At 41.5% G+C, this 16,245-nt stretch overlaps 1 protein-coding gene across 1 annotated transcript in view; it reads left to right on the forward strand.

Annotated features, from left to right (window-relative positions):
- The first annotated feature begins 1,689 nt into the window (after positions 1-1,689).
- The window catches only part of LOC123990850 (disheveled-associated activator of morphogenesis 1-like), a 127,328-nt gene continuing 112,772 nt past the window's right edge, over positions 1,690-16,245 (forward strand). The window contains exon 1 of the mRNA XM_046291773.1: positions 1,690-1,866. The gene's annotated coding sequence lies outside the window, so the exon portion shown is untranslated. The remainder of the gene's footprint in view (positions 1,867-16,245) is intronic.

Here is a 16,245-nt window from a genome sequence, read left to right on the forward strand (position 1 = left end):
CAGGACTCTCCACAGTGTGGTGTGGTCTGCTCAACACATCACTGGGGGCATACTGCCTGCACTCCAGGACATCTACACAACCTGGTATCACAGGAAGGCCAAGAAAATCATCAAGGACCTTAGCCACCCGAGCCACGGCCTGTTCACCCCGCTACAATCCCGAACACAAGGTCAGTACAGGTGCATCAAAGCTGGGACTGAGAGACTGAAAAACAGCTTCTATCTCAACTCCATCAGAATGTTAAATATTCAACACTAGCCGGTACCCTGCCCTGAAATTTAGTCACTGTCACTACCCGGCTACTCTACCATGCACCTTAGAGGCTGCTGCCCTAGGTACATAGTAATGGAACACTGGTCACTTTAATAATGGAATATTAGTCACTTTAATAATGTTTACATACAGTTATACCCATTTCATATGTATATACTGTATATTCTAGTCAAGGCCTATCCTGTTTAACTATTGCTGTACATATGCTAATCTACCATATGTATTCTTCAGATATATAGGCAATATGGATAGAATATGTAGCATATCCCAAGACACACACTGGAAGCCGACATTGCTCATCCTAATATTTCTATATTTCTGAATTCCATTATTGCACTTTTTTAGATTTGTGTATATTATTGTGTATTGCTAGATATAACTGCACTGTTGGAAGTAGGAACACAAGCATTTTCCTACATCCGCAATAACATCTGCTAAATATATGTATGCGACCAATAACATTTGATTTGAAAGACACTATTTGTGGAATAACCTAAAAGCTGAATGGCTAAAAGAGGCCATATTGAATAAAAACTTTTTTTTTGAAGAAAGTTTATTAGATAATTATTTTATTTCACAACCCAGCTTGTAAGACAGATTGCATGATCAATATACAGTTTTTTGCTATGCATTATACATTTCTTGAAAATTGCAGGTTGTGAAAATATGAAATCAATTGATTAGCTTGGCAATAAATTGACTTGAGATAGTAACCAAGTTCTACAACTACTTTGGTGGTGTTACTGACTTAACAAGAACATACTGTCAAAATATTCAGAGCAGATAGCCTAACATAAAAAAATATCGCTTTATTGATTATTATCATTTTAGCCTAGGAATTTTGATAATCCTGGGAAAATGTATCAAAAGCCACAACAGAAAGATATAGCAGTGAGATGATTCGATTAACCTGTCTCGGGCGCCCGGTTACGCGTGTTGTACACCGGGTGAAAGTTGATTGCATTCGTTTCGTAACAGGGCTGCCTCCCGGACGTGAGCCAGGTGCCCCGATCAAAGCCCAGGGCGAAGTCGGCTCAAAATATGCTGCCTTGTTGACAACATTGCCGAGTGGCGCAGATTACTGATCGATTTGAGAATGGTGCTCCTCTCCGTTTTTGCCCGTTCACGTCACGGGCCATAGACCGGTGCCCTGCTGCTCAGCATAATCGAATCCGCCCAGTGAAGCTCTTCAAGGTTAAATAATATAATGTGTTTGTAATACTCACGAGAGAAAGCTAGATGGTAGCATTGTCCAACTACAGTTCCCAGAAAACGCTTATCGCTATAAACATGCACATTGGCGTTTTGATAATCGCAAAGGGGATGATGTCACTGGGACAATTTTATTGAATTTTCCTCGCGTTCTCTCTCATCTCCTCGACTCCTTATTAATCCCGATTGGAGGATAAGGTCAGAAGGGCGGGACCTCTTTTTAAAAATCCAATGGCTTTTGAGTAGGAGGCGAGGAGAATGCCTATGTAATTGAGATTATCCCAAAAAATACTGAGTCTACCGGTAGCGCAATATTAAACAGTATATTATTTGCTGGGAGTACTTGTGGATATCATCAGAAAAATGTGCACCCACACGAGGTAAGAATGCTTTTGGTGCAGACTTTTGAACGAGTTTCTTGAATACGCTCATCATCCGTGCAGAACCTTCGATAGGCCCCTTAGAAATTCTATTGTGCTGTTTGTCCTGCAGAAAGATGCAGTGACACCGGCTAGAGTGATCAGAGACAACTGCATTTTGGACGCATTTAATTCTGTTGATGTGTAACGTGGTTACATCCTGCGTATTTGTTGTTGCTGTGTTAACTTTTTCTATACTCTTCTATTTCCCCAACTTGTATACCTAGTGTTGAAGTTCGACGCTCGGGAGAGCCTCTGTGATCAATTGTTTATCATCAACAGTTTCGATGTCGTTCGAGTTGGCAAAGCCTGTCAGTAATTTGCAGGTGCTGTTTGCATCTCATGTAAGATAAACACCCACGTAGGCTAGCCTACTCAATTGGTTTAGTAGCTGTAACGGGCTAATTTGATGCTCCATTAGCCGTTACAGGTTAGGTACTGTTTGGCGTAGCAGAGGAGACTGGTACATACTGGTAGTTAGTCCGGGTAGCTATTGGTTAACTATCTGCATTGACCCTTTTTAGCGTTAACTCTGACACGCTGACCAGATCGGTCGCGTGCGCGAGCGTCGCTAAATAAGTGTAGAAATCCATGTTATTCAATTATTGCGCCAACGAGCGTCTGCGATGCCAAGGGCTAAAATAGAAGTAATTCCTATTTCTGACGCAGATCGCGCTGAAAGTCCTGCCTCTCCCATCTCCTCATTGGTTTATAGAAGCAGGTACCCACGTGCCATCTCTTCATTGTTTATACCCACATGGGTGATTGAAATACGAACTGTTTTGCTGGTAGTCGTGGTAATACTATTGATCACCATATAAGTTCAACGATGAAAAAGCTTGGAAGGAGGAGAGATGACTAGAAACAATTTGGTTGGCCGTTTTATGTGTGGATTAATTTGTCGGAGTAGAGTTCAGGTAAAACAACCTTGTTCAGGTAAAATAACAAGTCAATGTTTATATCCCAGGACAAATTAGCTAGCAACAGCAAGCTAGCTAAATAGGACACATTAGCTAGCAAGTGCAAGCTAACTAGCTAAATTACCATACATGTTTAATGCTTTTCAACCTGTCCCCAAATTAATGTCATTGGTTCAGCGTTTGTTTTGATATTTTACCCTGCGTGTCGTGGTCGCATTTGGTGTAGGGAGACAAAATACATTTATGCACGATGGTGCACTTTACAGCCTTGTTCTAAAATGGATTTCAAATAACAATAATCCTCAGAAATCTACACACAATATCCCGTAATGACAAAGCAGAGAAAAACCAAATACCTTACTTACTAAGTATTTGCTATGGGACTCGAAATTGAGCTCAGCTGCATCCTGTTTCCATTGATCTTCCTTGGGCTGTTTCTACAACTTGATTGAAGTTCACCTGTGGTACATTCAATTGATTGGACATTGACTTGGAAAGGCACACACCTGTCTGTAAAAGGTCCCACAGTTGACTGTGCATGTCGGAGCAAAAAACCCAGCCATGAGATCAAAGGGATTGTCCGTAGAGCTCTGAGACAGGATTGTGTCGAGGCACAGATCTGGGGAAGGGTATCAACACATGTCTGCAGCATTGAAGGTCCCCAAGAACAGTGGCCTCCATTATTCTTAAATTGAAGAAGTTTGAAACCACCAAGACTCTACCTAGAGCTGGCCGCCTGGCCAAACTGAGCAATCGGGGGAGAAGGGCCTTGGTCAGGGAGGTGACCAAGAACCCAATGGTCACTCTGACAGAGCTCCAGAGTTCCTCTGTGGAGATGGTTGTCCTTCTGGAAGTTTCTCCCGTCTCTGCAGCACGCCACCAATCAGGCCTTTATGGTAGAGTGGTGAGACGGGAGCCACTCCTCAGTAAAAGGCATATGACAGCCTGCTTGGAGTTTGCCAAAAGGCACCTAAAGACTATATAGACCATGAGAAACAACATTCTCTGGTCTGATGAAACCAAGATGTAACTCTTTGGCCTGAATGCCAAGCGTCACGTCTGGAGGAAACCTGGCACCATCCCTATGGTGATGCATGGGTGGCAGCATCATGCTGTGGGGATATTTTTCAGGGACTGGGAGACTAGTCAGGATCAATGCAAAGTACAGAGATCCTTGATGAAAACCTGCTCCAGGGCTCTCAGGACCTCCAGACTGGGGTGAAGGTTTGCCTTCCAGCAGGACAATGACCCTAAGCACACAGCCAAGACAATGCAGGATTGGTTTCGGGACAAGTCTCTGAATGTCCTTGAGTGGCCCAGACTTGAACCCAATCGAACATCTCTGGAGAAACCTGAAAATCGCTGTGCAGCGACGCTCCCCATCCAACCGGACAGAGCTTGATAGGATCTGCAGAGAAGAATGGGAGAAACTCTCTCCAAATGCATGGGTGATTAATTAGGGCAGATTTCAAGTTTTCATAACAATTTCTGGACACCGATTTGGCTGTTAAACTTTTTTTTTTTTACACCTTAAATAAAACGCACAAAAGTGCTGTTTGAATGAATGCTTATGAGCCTGCTGGTGCCTACCATCGCTTAGACTGCTCTATCAAATCATAGACTTAATTATAACATAATAACACACAGAAATGCGAGCCTTAGGTCTCTAATATGGTTGAATCCGGAAACTATCATCTCAAAAACAAAACGTTTTATTCTTTCAGTGAAATACTATTATATAGATATTTTATCTAACGGGTGGCATCCATCAGTCTAATTATTCCTGTTACATTTCACAACCTTCAATGTTATGTCATAATTACGTAAAATTCTGGCAAATTAGTTCGCATTGACCAGGTGGCCCAAACTGTTGCATACATTTACATTTACATTTAAGTCATTTAGCAGACGCTCTTATCCAGAGCGACTTACAAATTGGCATATACCCTGACACTGCGTGCAATGAACGCAAGAGAAGTGACACAATTTCACCTGGTTAATATTGCCTGCTAACCTGGATTTCTTTTAGCTAAATATGCAGGTTTAAAAATATATACTTCCGTGTATTGATTTTAAGAAAGGCATTGGTGTTTATGGTTAGGTACACGTTGGAGCAACGACAGTCCTTTTTTGTGAATGCGCACTGCATCGATTATATGCAACGCAGGACACGCTAGATAAACTAGTAATATCATCAACCATGTATAGTTAACTAGAGATTATGATTGATTAATTGATTGATTGTTTTTTATAAGATAAGTTTAATGCTAGCTAGCAACTTATCTTGGCTTCTTACTGCATTCGCGTAACAGGTGGGGTCCTCGTGAGGCATGTGGTTAGAGCATTGGACTAGTTAACCGTAAGGTTGCAAGGTTGAATCCCCGAGCTGACAAGGTAAAAATCTGTCGTTCTGCCCCTGAACAAGGCAGATAACCCACCGTTCCTAGGCCGTCATTGAAAATAAGAATGTGTTCTTAACTGACTTGCCTACTTAAATAATGATTGAATAAAAGGTGTAAAAAAATTAAAATAGCAAAATCGGTGTCCAAAATGACCGATTTCTGATTGTTATGAAAACTTGAAATCAGCCCTAATTAATCGGCCATTCCGATTAATCGGTCGACCTCTACACTGTATGTACATATCTACCTCAATTACCTCGTACCCCTACACATCGACTCGGTACTGGTACCCCGTGTATAGAGCAAAGTTATCATTACTCATTGTATATTTATTCCTCATGCTATTATTTTTTTAAATATGATATATTTTTCTCTCTCCTTTGTTGGGAAGATCCCGTAAGTAAGCATTTCATCATTAGTCTACACCTGTTGTTTACAAAGCATGTGACAACATTATTATTTTTTGACCTGTATGAGATGGAACACGGGATATCCCTCAGATTTTATACTAAAGTTGGCAAGTGTATTCCTGTTTGGTGGACAATTTATTAGCAGAGCTGGAGAAAATTCTAAGGACATTTACTCATGTCCAGCGCCCTACTGAAAGGTAAGTGATTGTCAGCAGCCTTGGTGTTTTCTGTATACATGTATTCAACTTATTTTTAGATGGTGTGGTGCATTAAACTGACTATGTTTTGCAAGCCATTTCAGTCTTGGTTACATAAGGGAATAGGCCCAGAGGCCCACAGCAGTTTATGAAATCATCTTGGTATCATCAGTGCAATATTTTATTAAGTGCAGTGAAGGTTAGTAGGCTATTATGGCTTCACGGTTAAAAAAAAAACTATCATACATTTTATATCCTGTGGTTTTCAGTGATCTTTCATACCTCTAATGGGCATCAGTGAATGTACTATGTGAGATGTAGATCTGTGGCTTGGCATACAGCCCTAAATCACCCATGCATGTCCTGTGTCTCAAGGATTGTGTGTAATGGAGTTCGCTACAGTATGCCTTGGTGTGGATACAGTTTTCTGAAATATACAAGCCATCTATACACCTCATGACCAAGTCAATGAATCACATGCTAAAAAGTAGTAGACTCGTAAATTCTAGGCTTATAGAATGAGCAGTCACTCGGTGACTAGACCCTGGTATTAAACCAACGAAGGTGCAGGGCTCTTTTTAGAGTGATGATTATATAACTTTTCTCTATAGAGTCTCAAGGTTCCTCTCATGAGCACAAAGTCATTGCCACCTGTCTCCATTAATTTCTTCTTCTGACAGACAGCTCATTGGAGATGCTCTCAGAAAGGTCAGGCTCCTTAAAGCCCCTGATTCGACTGTTTTGGGTATTTATAACCAATACCCCTTTCTCCTTATCCTGTGTGCGCCTCTGGGCCAGTCGCCATGGCAACTGGCTCGACCTTGGGAAAGTGGGGAGGGGAAAGGGAGCAATGCGAGGATGCTCTCTCTATCTTCCACAGGCTCCATTCCACTCCATTCAACTGCCTGGCCTTGAGTCGTAGGGCTGGATTAGCCGGACAAATAGCAGGAAAATCCATCTGCAGTGACTGCTTCTGTTCAGAGACTTTGCCCTGTTTGGTTCCCTTGTCATTTATGCAAAAGGAGGGGGAACAGTACAAGAAAATTGTGTTTTCATGCCCCAGTTTACATAAGAGTGCAGGTCACGATTTCTGTTCTAACACTGAGGGAAAGCATCTTTGGGAGAATAAGGAAGAATGGGGGCTCAGTTCTTTGTTGGAGATTTTTTTTGTTATTTTAAAGAGATTAAACTGGAAGAATACAAGGGTAGTTTTTTAAAGTAGGCTCAAGAGTTCATTGTGTTGTTCCACATCGGGTGGATAAAAAAAATAACTGCAGTGTCCATGTTTTTTGCAACCTCATTGGACAATTTTAAAGAGCCTCCCACTTTAAACCTTATTGGTCATAATTCCACCTGCCAATCGACATTGTCCATCAGTTCGGTTGCAACAGGGGTGTTCCAGTAGTTGCATGCATGATCTCATGAGAATAGTATGGCAAGCGAATGTGATAATGGAAAAGTTATACTTTTATATGTTGGTATAAAAATGTTCTACTCCTTGAAAGTTGTGTATTGATTATAGCATATGCCTCATGACTTATGATCGCTGGCAATCAACAGCTGTGGGGTTGCCCATTGGATAATCCCATATCATGGAATATGTGTGAAAGTTTATAAAAACAAGGTGCACACATGGGATTATTTGGATTGTTGACACAACAAAGGTAGAGTTATATTTTCTAAAAAGTGGGTGAAAGTTTTCAGTATACATTTCTCGATCACATAATAGTTATGCGTGTTTTCACGATTCATGAACGGTATAAATGAATGGACGTGAACCTTTTATAGTCTATTGTGCAAAACGTTCCTAAATTCTACCAAAATACACCAGCGATACAATTTAGGAGATACAGGTTGTGAGCATCGTGTTTCTGATCTGGTTGACAATCATCTTCCAATGTATTTGTCTGGCTACAATGCCATCTTTCCAGAGAAATGCATTGAAAGAGTAGTGAAACTACTACCGAGGTTTAATAGATTAGAAAACATTTGAACTTATGATGAATGGATTTGATCAATGTATTTTCACTGTTATCAAAATAACTAAGGCTAAGGGCATGCAGCCAGGAAAGGCATTCACGACATGACAGGGATGAGCGTGCAGATCTGATGCACTAAAGCAGTGGTCACCAAACTACGGCCCGCGGGCCGGATACGGCCCGTCAGCACATTTGGCCCGGCCCTCTGAACAATACCAGAGACGCTATCGAATTTTTTCCTATTTGGCCTCCAGAAAAAAAATCCTAGGCCCGGCCCTGTCAAAGAGAGAACGGAATAATGGCGAAAAGGTTAGGTAAGAGAGAAATTTATTCAGAATGCAGGGTATTTAACCTGCAGTGGACAAACGATTATTTTTTTGTTCAATGCAAAGAAAAGGCTGTTTGTCTCATCTGTCAAGAGACTGTGGCGGTATTCAAAGAATACAATCTTCGCCGACACTATGAATCCCGTCACAAAGACAAGTACGATAGCTTGCAAGGCCAAATACGAGCAGACAAACTCTCAAAGCTAAAAAGTGGACTACTATCTCAGCAGAATACATTTGTACGCCAAGCTCAGCTGAACCAGGCATCCGTTCGGGCCAGCTTTCGGGTTGCTAAACTGATAGCAATAAGCGGTAAGCCTTTCACTGACGGAGAGTTTGTTAAGAAATGTATGGATGCTGTCGCGGAGGAGGTGTGTCCCGAGAAGAAAGATGCATTTAATGCCGTAAGTCTGTCGGCGAGTACAATCACCAGACGCGTTGAAGAAATCGGGAGTAATGTATATGCCCAGCTGCAGCAGAAGACGAAAGAATTTGACTTTTTTTCATTAGCACTGGATGAGAGCACGTACGTGCAAGACACAGCGCAACTGCTAATTTTTATTCGTGGAGTTAGCGCAAACTTTGAGATATGCGAGGAGCTGGCAGCCCTCCAAAGTCTCAAAGGGACTACAACGGGAGAGGATATTTTTGACAAAGTGTGCCAAACCATGGAGAAGTTGGACCTGGACTGGTCAAAGCTAGCTAGCATCACGACTGACGGGGCTCCTAGCATGGTGGGCGAAACTCGCGGTCTTTTTTTTAATAGGACGCATGAACCGGGAGTTGGAAAAAAGGGGTCTCACCGCCCCTATGAATACGAGTACACTGCCTAATTCACCAGCAAGCACTGTGCTGCAAAGTGTTGACGTGGGATTCTGTAATGAAGGTTGTGGTGTCGTGCATAAACTTCATCAGAGCAAAGGGACTTAAACACAGGCAGTTCCAAGAATTCCTGTCTGAACTGGAGTCTACGCACGGAGATGTGCTGTACTACACGGAGGTCCGATGGCTGAGCCGGGGCAGAGTTTTGAGACGTTTTTAGGAGCTGCTACCCGAAATTAACGCATTTCTTCATTTAAAAGACAAAACGGTCCCAGAGCTGATCGACCCAGAATGGAAATGGCACCTCGCATTTTTAACAGACGTGACAGAAATGCTTAACAGCCTTAACTTGCAGCTACAAGGCGAGGGGAAACTCATTTGCGACATGTATTCACACATAAAAGCATTTGAGGTTAAATTAGCGCTGCTTTTGGAACAAGTGAAAAAGCGCAACTTCGTCCATCTTCCTGCTACCCAAAACCTGTTGACAGAGAACCCAGCGGTCCCGTTCCCAGCTGAAAAGTGCGTGGAAGCACTGGAAATGCTGAAGGCGGAGTTCGGTGTGCGATTCAGTGAACTACATGTTCATGCAAAAGAAATCCGTCTTTTTCAGAACCCCTTTGTTGCCGACATTGATGAAGCCCAGACTTCATATTAGTTTGAGTTGGCTGAGTTACAGAACTGTGATGTTCTGAAAGACGCATTCAAGCCCAACAGTCTCATTGACTTCTATGCCGCCCTCCCAAACGACACATATCCAAACATCAAAAAACACGCAATGAAAATGTCCACAGTTTTTGGCAGCACGTATATCTGCGAGAAAACCTTTTCTCGCATGAAACTGCTGAAAACCCCGATGAGATCAAGATTGACAGATGAACATTTGCATCAGTGCTTGAGACTGGCTGTAACTAGAATGGAACCTGATATTCAACTTCTCACCAGCCAGATGCAGGCCCACAGTTCACACTGATGAACATACATAGGTAAGCTACTTTTCTGACTTGAATGAGTCATTCTGAGCATAAACAAATATAATCATAATAAAATCTACTGGGATAAAATCCATCTTTACAACCATACTGGTAGTGAAATGTATTGTGCTGTGTAGGTGCTGTATCACTTAGTTCAGTTTCTCAACCTGCTTCTTTTGTGGTTTTCACAGGGAAGTTGATGAGAGAGCTGCAAACAGCGGTGTCTACAAGCCTACTGGAACCTACAAAAGGATTATAAGGAAGGAACACAAGAACTTTAAGAGACTGCTCATATGTGTCAGAGAGATTCTGCTCTGACAACTGAGCTGAACTTTTATCTGTTAAGATTGTGCATGGCACGACAGAAAGTTAATGTTCCATGGCTTTTTTTTTCTATGAAGAACCCAGAGAGAGTTATTTAGTTATTATTTATTTCCTGTTTTTTCCTTGAAGAACTCAGAGAGGGTTATTTAGTTATTATTTATTTCATTAATAGTGTTATTATTTGTTTCCTGACTTTTTTTCTGTAAAGAACCTGGAAAGGGTTATTTAGTTATGTGTGGCTTTCTGGAAAACAATACATTTTTTAAGCTCCCCTACGATCGTCACACTTTTTCTGTTACAGACTGACACCGGCCCCCCATCAGAGAAGGGAAAAGTTATGTGGCCCTCACAGGAAAAAGTTTGGGGACCCCTGCACTAAAGGATGCCGGGTTAGAATGTTTCTCCGCTGGGAGAGGACTGTAGATGGTTTATTGCATTATGAGTCAATGTATGCATAAATGTAATTAAACCATCTACAGTCCTCGCCAAGTCCAAAATGGGAGCTTTTAAAAAAATAACAAGAGAATTTGACATTAAATTCATAAATGGATATTTCCAACAATGACTGATAAAACATTAGCGGGGGCTACAAAGTGGACGTTCTAATGGCTGCATACTCCAGTCGATCATTGTTGATCCTGGAGCCATTGAATGCTGGACTTTACTCCAGTTGAACATGAGAGTAGACACCTAAGTAGTGTGCTTGTTAAAAGCGGGAGACACATTTCAGTTGAATGCAGTCAGTTGAACAACTGAGTAGGTATCCCCCTTGTTTCAGAGTATAAGAGCTTGAACCCATTTCAAGTTAGCCAGAGCAACAATGCTCTCATTTCTCAAAATGTGGATGTTTGGGACATCCACTTTCATAATGTATTGAGACTTTATGAAACAATAGTGATACTCTGACACCAGAGTTGAGAAACCCTTATAGATAGTGGAACATTTCTAAGTGATTTAGCAAGTGATGTATGGCACTACTACATCTGACTGTACCATACTATGGTGTTTGGTACTACAGCAGTTTCAGAGGACCAACATTGTGCAGGCCCACCATACAGTATGCGATAGGACCCTGTTGGCAATGGAAACAACAATGGGCCTGTGTGGCTGTTTGAATGTCTCTTTCTCTGCACAGTGTGCTTCACTTCGGACAGACAATGGCTTCATTTAGCGTCACTTATCCACTGAGTCCCTGTCTGTCACCAGGGTGCTCCCACCACACCCTGCCCTCGTCTCGCCTCGTCCACTTGGGATTGACGGGTCAGACGGGTGACCACACCTGACCCTAAAATGGGAGAACACTTTAGGGATACTTCGTAAACAAATCAAATTTAGAGAATATATTGAATCAATGGTCTTGCCTTGACCAAGACACTTAACCCTACTTTTCTCCAGAGTACTGTACTACTTGGCTGACCATGTAAAGCAACACATTTCACTGCACCTATCTTTTTTTGCCTCGACGCAAGCATATAAGGAATTTAGCTCATCTGGTACGCTTGGGTCACCGGCAGCTCATGGTTGGGTTTCCCTTTATATTCTGTGATTGTTGGATGTGGTAGGGTTTGCAAACCCAATCTTATTCCTGTATTGACGTTTCCAGTTTGTCTTATTAGTGTCCCGCTCTTGAAAGTGGCAGCTCTAGTCTCGAGCTCAGTGCAGATGTTTCCTGTAGTCCATGGCTTCTGGCTGGGATATGTACATTATTGTTATGATGACTTCGTCGATGCACTTTTTAATGAAGCCAGGGATATATGTGGTAAACTCCTCAATGCAATCAGATGAATCCTGGAACATATTCCAGTCTGTTTTGTATGCGAGGGAGGGAGAGCTTTGTTTACGTCTCTGTGTGTGGGGTAAATGTGATCTTGCGCAGGTGACATGCTGGTAAAATTAAGGTAAGAGGGATTTCAGTTCCGCTGTATTAAAATGACCGGCCACTAGGAGCGTCACCTCTGGATGTGCATTTTCTTGTTTGCTTATGGCCCTATACAGATCATTAGGTGTGATATTAGTGACAGCATCAGTTTGTGGTGGTAAATAGACAGCTATGAAAAATCTAGATAAACTATTGTTGCGTGGTCACATGCATGTAGTTTTTGTGGCCCCAAGATGGAGATGGGCTAGACTTTTTGCCTATTTGGTTAGTGAACGGTCTTGACCATTGTCAATCGGCACCACGCCCATGTTAATGCTGTACATGACATATGAGCCAGTTACTTTTGTATACAGTACAGAACGTGGAGGAAAAGTAGAGTAGTTCTTGTCTTGTTCTCCTTTTTCCATTTTGTTTCCCTCCGATCACGCTCTGTTCTTCTTTGCAGCTAAAATAGGATTATGCACCAAACCGGGTGACTGTAATTACCTCTGATCTCTGCCCTGCCTCACCCTCCCTCTGCTATTTTCTCCTCCATCTCCCTCATTTTTCTCTTCAATTCCACTGTTTGTTTGCATTCATGTGGAAGTATCATTATTACAAGCTCTGCAGGAGAGCTTAGCTCAACTGAGCTGTTTTATCTGGACTCTCCCAGCAATTTAGGCCAAGATTATATTTGCGTCTTTTCTTTTGCCATTGTTTGAAGCTATCGACGAATATGTCTTGAATTACTGATATAATTTTACCCCTATGAAAAGATGACCAAAAAAACCGATCTTTTAGAAATGCTGGTATTTGATTTTCTGGGCCGCATGATTTTGCGTCTTTTCTGCAAATTGGTAGTGCGGTTATGAATTTCCTAAACTTAAACGTGTACATGCATGACTTATTTGCCTGGCTGGCCAAACTCTACACCACACCCAGGGACGTTAGTTTCTTTTCTGCAATGAGTCCTGATCTGAGTACCTCCCCAACTATTACTAGAATGGAAATCCATTCTAGACCCTCTTATTGGTCCCAGAAACCAATGGGTTGGGCCAGAGCAGAACAAACTTGGGTAAAGCGGCGTTTTGAAAATGTGTCATTGGCTTTGATACTCTTGATTGGATCATCTCTAACCAATCTCTGACTTTGTTTTGTACAACACCCCCCCGTTTGACTCCCCACAAACGACTTTAATGATGGCAGTCTTCAACTGAAGTATGTAGCGAACAATGCATGCAGTGGAGCAGTGGAAGAATTCCGTTTGAGTCATCAGGCAAATGAGATATACAGTTTCTTGCAAAAGTATTCAGCCCCCTTTGCATTTTTCCTATTTTTTGCATTACAACCTGTTATTTATTTGATTTTGATTTCTATTTGGATTTCATGCGATGGACATACACGAAATAGTACAAATTGGTGAAGTGAAATAAATTTAAAACAGAGTAGTGGGTGCATATGTATTCACCCCCAATATGTATTCGCCCCCAAATAAGATCTGGTGCAACTAATTACCTTCACAAGTAACATAATTAGTTAAAGTCTACCTGTGTGCAGTCTGTCACATGATCTGCCACATGATCTGTCCCATGATCTCAGTACATATACACATGTTCTGAAAGGCCCCAGAGTCTGCAACACCACTAAGCAAGGGGCACCACCAAGCAAGTGGCACCATGAAGATCAAGGAGCTCTCCAAACAGGTCAGGGACAAAGTTGTAGAGAAGTACAGATTAGGGTTGGGTTATAAAAAAATATCTGAAACTTTGAACATCCCACTGAGCACTGTTTAAATCTAGAGGTCGACCGATTTAATTGGAAGAAGGTACTCTGGTCAGATGAGACTAAAATGTAGCTTTTTGACCAAGGAAACGCTATGTCTGGCACAAACCCAACACCTCACATCACCCCAAGAACACCATCCCCACAGTGAAGCATGGTGGTGGCAGCATCATGCTGTGGCAATGTTTTTCCATCGGCAGGGACTGGGAAACTGATCGGAATGATGGATGGCGCTAAATACAGGGAAATTCTTGAGGTAAACCTGTTTCAGTCTTCCAGAGATTTGGGAGTTAACAGTAAGCATACAATGACCGTACTGTTAAAGCATCACTCAAGTGGTTTAAGCCCAGACCTCAATCCAATTGAGAATATGTGGTATGACTTAAAGATTGCTGTACACCAGCGGAACCCATCCACATTGAAGGAGCTGGAGGAGCAGTTTTGCCTAAAAGAATGGGCAAACATGCCAGTGGCTAGATGTGCCACGCTTATAGAGACATACCCCAAGAGACTTGCAGCTGTAATTGCTGCAAAAGGTGGCTCTACAAAGTATTGACTTTGGGGGGGGGGGGGGGGTGAATAGTTATGCACGCTCAAGTTTTCAGTTTTTTTTTTCTTCCTTTTTTGTCTTGTTACTTGTTTGTTTCACAATAAAACATATTTGGCATCTTCAAAGTGGTAGGCATGTTGTGTAACTCAAATGATTCAAACTCAAAAAATCTATTTTAATTCCAGGTTGTAAGGCAACAAAATAGGAAAAATGCCAAGGGGGTGAATTCTTTCGCAAGCCACTGTAGCCTTAGAAGCATTTTTCCAGATGAGCCTTTACTTTGAGTAAAATGTCTGCTGCTTGGTAGAGTTGTATTGTTTTTGTCTTTTCCTCTTGAGGCCCCTTCACCTTTCTCATTCTCTATGGGCCGATGGGTCAGTCACCCTACTCCCAAGTCCTGAATAGAGGGAGATCTTAATTTATGGGAGTTGCCGTGCTCAAACTCCTGGTTATGGGGGACCTTGTATATGTCCAAAAGAGCTCTTCTCAAGTCTTTGCTGCTGTTTGGTGTTAATTAGCACCCTAAGGACCCAACCCACTATTTTGAGCATTAGCTTGCAATTTCAATAACCTTGTGGAGGACGTGGACACTCCAAGTTCAAATGGGGCTTTTCCTACCTTCCATAGAGGCAGAGATTCTTCAATGGCCCCCTTCTTTCAATCGGAGTCTCACCAGATGTTCAAATTCATCTCTGTGAAATGCTTTCTCGCTTGACGCGATCAAATAAATGCTTGACTGGTTCTGAATCTGAGTTTTTGGCGTTGATGGAGCAGTTCGGAATTTGAAATTCTGAAAATGGGAGTAGCCCTGGGTACTTTAGAATGCCTTCCATAAATTTGCTCAGAATTCTACAACTCCTGATGTGGTAAATAATTGCAGTTTCTCCCTCGAACCTTTGTAAACAGAAACTTATTGAATATCATTAACATATTAGGGCAATTTCACAGTAACTGAGTTGTGTCGAATCAGATTTTTCACTTAAATGTATACCAAACAAAAAACATTGATTTCAAAGGTTATCAAACCATACTGAAATATGCACAAGTACTACCTTTAACCATTTACAGTGAACATTTAAAAATGCATATTTACTGGAAGAACTGTACAGATGTAACGTTTGGTAACAGAATTTCAGTAAAATCACCCTGTTTTTTAATATGACCACATTTTCCCTAAATATCTGCCCCAAATTAAGTTTCAAAGATGGCCGCAGAAAGATTGGAGTGACACCTTGACTTTAAAAAAAACATGGTATTGAACTACATTAAATGAAGTGGATTCATAAGCCTTAACAGTATTGTAGTAATGAATTCTATCATTTGTATAATCTCTACTTCACAGAAGTGCATTATTATGGATATTAATGTCATTCTCTTTATGGTGATGTATCCTAAATAGGTACACAAAGGCATACCTATGCAATATCCTCCTTTTGTATATTTGGGTATTCTATAACTAATTGGTAGGTCTACCTTTACTTGTTACTTCTGTGAAATTGTATTACACTTACGAGGGAGAGAAATGTGAAAATATGTTGAACTTACACAAGGCAAATCATTTATCCAAAACGAAATATGTGTTTATTTGTTGGCAGGGGTCTATACTTTTTTAAAGGCTTTTTCTGCTGATAGTTTTCTAAGACCCACTTTCCATCTGTTTGACCAGAAATCAAAGCCTTTGCTTATTCCTAATATTTAGGATGCCATCATTTATACAAGATATAGACTCTTAGCTAATATTTGACACCAGATTTGACATGCTCCTATGAACTTGGTGCTCAAGGGTCCTTTTACAT

The sequence above is a fragment of the Oncorhynchus gorbuscha genome, linkage group LG12 (genome assembly GCF_021184085.1).
Source record: "Oncorhynchus gorbuscha isolate QuinsamMale2020 ecotype Even-year linkage group LG12, OgorEven_v1.0, whole genome shotgun sequence".
NCBI classification, from domain to species: Eukaryota; Metazoa; Chordata; class Actinopteri; order Salmoniformes; family Salmonidae; genus Oncorhynchus; species Oncorhynchus gorbuscha.